Genomic DNA, 9841 nt, shown 5'->3' on the forward strand with positions numbered 1-9841 from the left:
CTGATTTAATAGATCTAGGCAAAACTGTGGGACTAGGCATTTAAGCAAATATTGCTGATAACTGATCAAAGGCTCGCTTGAGAAGCAAATAAGTGGGCAGAACACAGACATACGATTCCAAGTTTAAGACTGTTTCTGCTAGATCACAACATCCTTGACATTTATAGTTTTTAAACTTCATTGTAAATGAAGCATGCTATTTGGAATTACAGCCTCCAAAGTGCCCATGAGTTTACAGAAACTAGTCACTAGACACTTGATTTCTTTTTCCCAATAGTCACAGGCTTCCCACATTTAGCTGACAAGGTCATTATGGTTATATCCAGAATACCGAGATGCGGCTACAGCGACAAGATGATTAAGATCTGATAACATATTCCTAGTCAAAGACAGATTTAGACTGAAAGCATTTGTCCGTGTGTTGCACCAGAACCACTAGCACTGGTGGTGAGATCTACAAGATAGTGCCACCTTGAACTTGAACTTCTCTGGAAACATCTGAGGGTTAGTCTTTGAGTTACTGTAATGGAAAATTTCCATTATAGAACTTTGAAAAAAGGAAAATAAAAATGTTTCTTCTCCTTGAAATTGGAAATCATTCTTAAAATAGCATATTATTAGAAAATGTTTCCTTCCATAGAAACACAGAAAATAAAACTCCAGTGAAAAGGAATCAAGTTGCACAACAAATGTCTGAAGCAACTTGCCAATGAAGAAGCGAACCGAAGATTCCCCAACTAGAGGAGGAGTCTGTTTTCCATTCTACCTGGTCAGCAAGAAAGTGACTATAAATAGCAATCAATGTAAGAAACATTATAGAAAGTTCCTTTTTCTTCCCCAGGAGAGGAGAGAGAAAACAGAACTGTTCATTTTAGGATAATTATTGGCTTTTAGCAATTTGAGTAAACAAAGAGCTTTCTGTTCTTTAATTTAGGTACCTGGCATGGCTTTGAAATATCACAGCATCGCAAATTAAAGTTCCTTTTTACAGGAGAGAAATTTATTCAAAGGAGTTAAAGGATTAGAGTTGAAGGTTTCTTTCTACAGCTAACCTGAAACTCCACAAGCCGCAGCTTCTTCACCTGCGCAGAACAAACGGCATCCTCTCTGAGTTTCATTATAACAGTCACATTTTGTAATTCCATTTATATTTTCATTAGGAGATTCATTTCAGAGTTTTTAAAATTTCTATTAGAATTATGAGGAGTTACTAAATTAAAATAAAATAGAACTTTCCTCAGTAAGTACCATGAAATGTGTACGTTGGTGGCTGCAATCAGCAGCTCATATAGGAGCTCATTCTGGGCGTATTTCAGAAGAGGAGCACCTCAATTTGGTGATCTCTTCTCTTAAATAGTCTTAAACATAAAAGCCTCTGAGTGTTGACACTTTCACCCAGAATTGCAGGGTCTCTAAAAATTATCATCCTTTTTAAAAAATGTCATATTGTACCCCTCACGTCATTTTATTATTTCCCTCACTCCCAAGGAGAATACATTAATGTTTCTTAGACAACTTTGCTCCTATCAAGGACAGTACACATGAGATATAAAGACTGGTCATATCACCTCAACAAGAAGATTCTAGTTTTGAAGATAAAGTTGTTACAGAATTCCAAAACTCAGGTTTATATTTCCTTGTTGATATATTCTTAAGTCTCCCCCTGCGCTTTTCATTGAAAATGATCCTATTTATTTTAACAAATGGAAAATATGGCTATTAGTAGTCATGAGCTGTATTTATCATTAACTGTTCAAGCAAAATGCTAATAAATCTTTCCTCTCTTTAGAACAAAAAGGAGTAGGAAGTAATGGATTTCTTATAATAGTTTATTATATCTATTTTGTGCATTTTTTCATCTCAGTTGTAATCCCTGTGGGTTTCCATCACCAAATCACCCATGTGCCATCACCATAGTCCAGTGAATTTCCCTCTCCCGGCTGTTTTTGATCCCATTCCCCACTCCACCCCCACAAAATGTCTCTGGTATATAGCTGCTCATCATTGTCATTATAGAAAATGGTGGATTCTTAATACCATCTGAACACAGTCATAAATTGCATTATGGTGATGCGGTCAAAAGCAGACTATGATCCCAGTAAGCTAAGCCATACACCTTGGGCAGCTAGTAAGATACACCATTCAGGGTTGTCTAATTATACTCTGTGATGATCACACAATGACAAAATTGCCTAATGATGCATTTCTCAGAACGCAGCCTCTCTGCTAAATGACACATGTTAAATGACACAGTGTGCAGAAGAAATGATCTCGGGAGCAGCAAAATCAGAGGTCTGACCTGCTTTAAGACAGATTCTATGATGTAGCTGAGAGTTCACTGGAGTTTTTTAAATGGGTCCATTTAGGTAAGCACAGAGCAAGATCATGGAAGTCAGAGAATTGAGTAAAGGTGTGCAGGAGGGGTCTGTATAAAGTTTATTTACCTACTGTTAAGGGTTTATATAAGACAAATATTTGTAAAGATGGACTGATAGCATTATATGAGAGGATCATAATTACCAAGAACCTAAAAATTGATGAGAAATTGTAAAAGAAATCTCAAACTTGGATTAAGAAGTCTTCAACTTTGAAAAAGTGGTAATAATATAGTAAGTTTGAGTTCACATAAAATTTTAGCTACTGTGGTCCTCTGTTGAGGGTTTCACAATGTTTCATGAAGGTGTTGGCTGAACTGCATTCTCATTTGGGGGCATGAGCGGGGAAGAATCTACTTTCAATCCAGCTCAGGTTGTTAGCACAATACATTTTCTATGGTTATAGGACTGAGGGCTTAGATTTCTTACTGGCGTATGGCTGAAAACTGTGTCTAGCTACTAGAGGTCATAGTTCCTAGAAGCCTCAAGCCTCTGGTAACTTCTGTAAGATACTTCATAAACTTCCTTACCACATCAGTCAGATGTGTCTGGAGGACTGGTGTCTGGGGGATTGGATGATTATGTAACTAATAATTATCTTTAAGATATCCTCTTAATAGTCATGACTTGTATTGAGATGATAAAGCTCTTCAGTGGTGTCTCACCCCCAGAAAAAAACTAAGTGGAGTCAGATGACGACAAAAACTGAGACCTTTCCCAACCACGTTATTGCTGGATTATGGAAGTTAAACCCTCACACTCTCCACCCTTGGCTACTGCTACTCTGGACCCTTTGTGGCTGTGGGATTTTTTCCTGCAAAGTTGAAGAAGGAAATGAGATTCAGTATCATGATTACTGAAAATCAGTCCAGAGGTAACACAACTTTACCTTAGGTCAGGCTTTCTGATATTCACTCTCATTTTTTCACTTAAAATAGTAAGTGGTAATTACAAGTAGTGCAATTAAATTAACTGAAATAATAACTGTGTAATCATGTGCATGTGCAAACCTAGAGCTCAGGGTCTGCTGTATACTCTTCTAGCTCACCACTGTATTTCTACAGTACACTATATGCATGTATATAGATACATCATATATTTGCTGAGGATCTAAGAATAACTGATTCACTGGGAAAGGATCACAACATAATGAAATGAGCTTGATCTTTGGAATTAAATCTTTGACTATCATATTTTTAAATTTTCTCTCTCCTCTCCACCCCATACCTAACCTACCTCAAAGGTCACCATTAGTGTACTTAGACTTTGGGGTAGTATGCACATTTCTTAAACCTGATTTTCTACTTCTACACAATTACGGTAATTCTCTGCTGCGCTCTTACACAGGTTACATAATTCACATACACATAGCTCCACACCTGACAAATGCTTATTGTGTTTTCTTTACTGTTGTTAACTTTTTCTATTATTGTATACAGGTTCTATTACCACTTGTCAAAATGGTTAAATTCTTAGGTAAAGGAACTCTAAAAAAACAGATGTATAAGGATACACATGTAAAATGGCCAAGACTTGGAGAAATGTTAACATACAAGTTATTACTTATATAGAATTATAAATTAAATTGATATGATTACCCTGGCTTCATTTGGTTGAAATTCTATCCTGTACTGAAACATAATCATTTTCTACATTGAGTTACAGTTATGAATTTTCACAAGAGCTGCAAAACTGCTGTCCCCAGAGTAGTCAGACTTGAATAAAAATTAGTTCTGTTACCACCCCAAGTCCTTTATCCCAGCTTTACAATTTCTTCTTATGCTGTAAACACAAAACCATTACACATTTCAGAACTCTACAGGGCCTCTGCTAATCTTATTCCCTGCTCTGATAAACAAGAGAATTTAGTTCTAACTGTATAATTTATAAATAATAGCATAGGCACAAACTACTAAGGGGATCTTTCAAATATTCATTCTTAGGTATATTTTACATAAAGGGCTTAAGGAAAAGAACATTTTAAGATTTAGCTTCATTGGTCCAATCACTACTTACTTAACTTTTCAGAGGACTGAGCCATATCATGTGGAGGGAAAATAAAAAGATCATGAATCTCAATAATTAAAATGACACTTTAGAGAAAGGTACTTTGCGATTAGCCATTAGGTCCTGTAATTCCATTTCATTTCACTGTATGTGTTTGACTCAAGTGTGAGTTTTACGAAAAATGAATGAAGGCTGCCGGCACCTCTTCTCCTCCGCTAGCACTGCCAGTCAATGTTAAGCGAGTCGGGTTGCCATTTTCTATTTCTCCTGTTACTACTGAGGCACTTGCTTGAGGGAGAAAACCACATGCATAAATCTCCCCTTTCCCAATTAAACTTACATTTTTTTTTATATTCACAGTTAGCTAATTTAACATTTGGTGGAGAATACAGTCAAAAAAGCCTCAATATCGGGGCCCTCCCTGGTGGCGCAGCAGGTTAAAGCACAGCACTGAGAAGCTAAAGCCACTTCCACATGAGATCGATTCCCGCCTGCCCCGGAGGAGACCACATGGCATGGCAGACCTCTCCTGGCCCGCCCGCTGCTCCCCTCAGCAGTGTACTTCGTTGATCTGCCTGTTGTGCTCCCCACTCTGTCTCTGGTGAAGCCTCTCGCCGCCCCTGCACCTCTGGCCTGTACCCCAGTTCTGTATGCATAAATAAATAAATCTTAAAAAAATTTGGAAAAAAAAAAGCCTCAATATTGGATCTGTATACAGAGCATCTCAATTTTCTCTGCTATTTCTTGAACAACTTCTACTGTTTCAAAGACATTCTTTCAGAGTAGCTAAACAAAATTAATTCATGCAATGTCTATTTGCTGAATGCTTATTATTTTCTTCTACCTCTTGAAATCAAAGAATCAGACATAGGGAGAAATATCATACTAAGGAGGTAGAGGAAGCATTCCGGGGTCTTTGTCAAGTCTGTTTCACACAAATTGAAAGCAATCATCCATTTTACTCTCCCAATGAATCTCTCTTGTACTCCATAGCATGAGGCCAGGCCATAAAATGGTGTTTTAATGTTGAAAGCTAGATTAAAACAACGAAAACAAAAACAAAAACAAACACCTTAATGATGCCTGGTCCTGCCTGAATATTAAAAGACAGCTTTGAATACCCTCACAGTAGTTGTACAATCAGATGATTGCTGGTATTTCCCACTAAGATGGAACAAAACAACAGTTGTTTCAAGAATTTATGCTAAACCTACAGGTATGAATATGTTTACTCTGCCAAATAGTTTTCACCCAAGGCTTGTAATTAACAGCATTACTACCAGCACATAAGAATTGAAACTAGTCTCACGTGGTTCGGAAAAAGCAATCTTTGAGGACAAAGCATTTGAAAATTAAATGATAGAAAATAAAATGTAACATTACATTTTGAATAAAGAATAAATATTTTATAATATTAAATAAAGTGATTTCTTTAATCTGACATAGTGGAATCAGTACCTTTTATACTAGAAAAATAATCTTCGCCTTTTTTAGGGTGTTTTAAATGGGCACTAATGTACAAGGCCCTGCACCTACAGCATTTCTTCTCCTGTTTCCAATTCTTGATACACTTTTTCCCCTTCAAAATTTTATTTTATGCCCCTTGTTTACAAATCTATAACCTGTATATTTTGCAGTTTTATTTTATGGCCCTTGTTTACAAAACTATAACCTGTATTATTTCGGAGCAATGCTTCATGCCTCAACGTGTGGGCCTGTATCAGTCACCCTTCCCCGAAGCTCCAGGGCTGACATGCTGTCAGTGAGTCTTTGTACCCACTCTTCCGCACTGCCCACGCCCCGCTGGTAACCACTATAGCTCTCAACGTGTCCAGAAGTTATTTTTGTTGTGTTCCGTTAGTTTATTTTCTTTGGCTATTTATAGTCTGCAAAGAAGTGAATCCATATGGTTATTGTCCTTTATTTTCTGACTTATTTCACTTAGCATTGTCACCTCAAGAACCTTTTTTTTTTTTTAACACAAGGCAGTATTTCATCTTTCTTAATAGCTGAGTAGTAGCCCACTGAGTATCCCTTTCACAAATTCTATCTAGTCATCTGCCAATGGGCATTAGGTTGCAAATCTTGCTATTTTCTACTAAACCAAAGGCCCTATGTTTTCAGCAAAACATATTTTTTCTTTGGTAGTTTACATAAGGAAGGCTAATGATAATGCTGAAGTCACTGTATATTTATTAAGATTAATTTAAAAACAGAATTTGTCTTGCAAGCCAATTACTTATATAATAATAAACACTCATTTTTATAGATCTACCTAAAGATAAAATCAGTGTTCTCAATAATACTCTAAGCCAGGGTAATCTTAATGTGTGGTAATCAAACATCTGGAACCATGTGAAAAGTGCAAATTCTCAGGCCCCAACCCACATCAACAGAATCGCAAGCCTAGAGGTAGGGTCCAACAACCCCCCCCCCATTTAAATAAGCCCTCCAGGTAGTACTGATCCATGCTAAAGTTTGAAGACCATCTCTCCAATTTAGTCTAGTAAGCTTTCACTTGGTGTTTTATAAATTAAGCTGAGACTTTCATACTACTATTTCAGCCCCCGTATTGTCTCAAAGGCAATGTTTGCAAGGAGACTGAAAGGCAGGTGAAAGTCATCTTTCTCCAACTATAGAGAAGCCTGATACCCCTTTCATTTCCCTTCCTCCCAACCAGGCATCTTGTTGAGCTTTTTGGTTTTGATCTATTTCACTTTAATATGTCTTGACACAATAAAGAAAGCTAGGGTAGATTTCCTTGGGCTAAACTAGCAGTTCCTAGCTAGAACATGATTTCTTTTCAAATCTTTCCCTCACTACCCTTCCGCAGGTGAAAAATCATTAATTACTATAACTGTACACTCAATATGAATAGTTTACAAGAAATTGTGATGCTTACACTTGCTAGCTATTTCGGGTGAGAAGTACTGATGTGTTTTGTTTTAATTATTTTTATTGAGTTACAATTTGCACAGCAAAACAATTCCCACATTTAAAGTTTTTTTTTTAACTTTGAAGTAATTGAGACTTAACAGAAAAGCTGCAAAAATAAGAACAAATTCCCATTTCACCTCACTTGCCCTATTGTTAATATCTTACCTACCCACATTAATTAATATTAATATTTACAACACTACTAGCTAATCTATAGAACTGACTCAAATTTCACCAGTTTCCCCACTAATAGTTTCTCCTCATTCAACCAAGGCTCCACACTGCATCTAGTCACGTGTGCCTTTAGTTGTAGCCAAGCCATGGCAGATCCTATTGATACGGTTTTTATAAAAACTTGCATTTTAAAAAACCTTCCTCTCACATGTTAACATGCCATTTTAGAGACTGAAAAATAGAACAGGACTGTGTAGGTTGAAATGTTTCCCCAAATCCCTATATAATCCTCACTCTCTTTGTCTTCTCTCAAGGAGGACCAAAATTCCATCAAATAATATTTAATTTATATGAAGCTTATATTGTTAAGTTTCCATATCACCATAATCCACTGCCTTATTTCAAAGTGACTGAATCAAGGATTATCTCAATATACAAAAATGCCTAATTCTGCTCTTTGTTCATCTTTGTAGTTCCTATAAGTGTGTGATCAAACGACCCATACCTATGTGATTTTTCATTTTTATATATATTATTGTGTATTTGAAGCTGGGTCTCTAATATAAATTGTTTTGGGATCCACAAAATTAAGCAGATAATGATAGAAATGCCAAAGGTGGCTATAAAAACTATGGTATATCGCCCAAATCTAGACTAAACTTAATACATTAATCTTATTTTGAAATATTTGGGGATGCCCAAATCCAGGTGCTTTACAAACAGGAGGAATCTGGTCCCACGGCTTCTGCCTCTGCCACAGGCCCCTTGTCGCCTGTGGCGGGGGCTACACTGCAGCTGACTATCTCTTCGCAGGGAGACTGTTCTCTGACCTTGATGACCCTTAGTTAGGAAAGAAGATAGCAGAAAGAGCAGAGTTGGCAGAAGCTGACACCAATATACAGCCCTCCTGAACTCTGCTGGGCAAGGAGCCCAGGAATGGAAGGAAATACGTGCACACGGTGTATGCTACTTCATGTTGCTATATATTAATATTGCAGCATGTATACAGTCGGAACGTCTGAAATAGAGCACTGATTGGCTATCGCAGAAAGAAAGAAGTCATAATCTCGAGATATACGTTCCTTTAAATGGAAGGATGCAAGAAGCAGTCACTGGCGAAAGTGGAAATTTTTCCTAAAGCTTCAGAAAATTGGTAGTGCCTAGGGTCCAGCCTAGCTGAAGACCACCCTCCATGAAGGGACCTCAAAGGTCCTCATAAAGTTAATAAATTACCAAAATGCTTAATTTCTGTATATCACTGGTCTCTTTCAACCCAACCGACAAAATATTCAACTCAAACCGCCTTAAGGAAAAATTGAATTTATTGAGCGAAGACAGCATCTAGAGACAAGAACTTGTTTCACAGATAGGTAGATTTAGAGCTGCAATATGCCCATATAAGTATGAGCTTTTCTCCAACTCCCAGAAATGCTTCCCTATTAGTCACTCTCGGGTTTACTCTGCAAAGTCCAGTGGAAGAGTCTCATTGCCAAAGTGGGGTGAAGAAAGTCCCCAAAGGGTGGTATTCCTGGCTTATTATCAGACTTGGGTCACAGGCACCTCAACCAACTCCAGCTACCAGGAGAACACAAAGCATCCAATGGCCCTGACCCGAGTCGCGTGGGTCGCCCTCTCACCCCCACCCTGTGCTCCAGGTCCCTGATACCACCCGAGGCAAAGGGGTGAGGGGCAGGAGGATCCTCCAGAAAAAAAAAAGTTTCCACAGAAAAGAGTGAGTGCTGAGAGGCAAAACCTCCACTATTCACCCCAACTTATTAATAGTAAACCCCATCTTTGCACTTATTATGGAAGAAAAGAACTTTTAAAAATCATTTGATTGAAGCCCCTAATCAAAGTGTAGTTCTAAAGAGTGTAATCTCACACCTTGTACCCCAAATCTGTCTTCAGTTGCCACCCTTCCGCTAGTCTTTAGGAGATGCAACGCTGGGCGGTTCAGAAAGCCGGCACAGACTCAACTCCCTGCTCCCAACCGCAAAGCCGCGGGTCCGGCGTGACCCGCAGGATCGCGACCGGCGGGCACCGCGTCCGCCTCCATCCGCCTCTCCCGCACCCCACCTGTCCGGAGCCGGCTCGGGGACCGGCGCCCACCTCCCAGGCGTCACGACCCCTCTCATCCTTGACGGCCGCCACCAGCCCCCCTTGCGGAAGAAGCGGCGCTCTCAGGGGTCCCCCCACGAGGCTGGAAAGGAGAATCAGCTGGGTGCCAGGGGTGGGGTGCGGGAGAGGCGGATGGAGGCGTCTCTCACTCCCGTTCCCTCCCCCACCGTTTCCCCCGGCTGGTGGGCGGGCGCGCGCGCGGACTCGGAGCGGGGAGCGGCGGCGCCCGC

The sequence above is a fragment of the Condylura cristata genome, unplaced genomic scaffold (genome assembly GCF_000260355.1).
Source record: "Condylura cristata isolate star-nosed mole 26May11 unplaced genomic scaffold, ConCri1.0 scaffold00021, whole genome shotgun sequence".
Taxonomy (NCBI): Eukaryota; Metazoa; Chordata; class Mammalia; order Eulipotyphla; family Talpidae; genus Condylura; species Condylura cristata.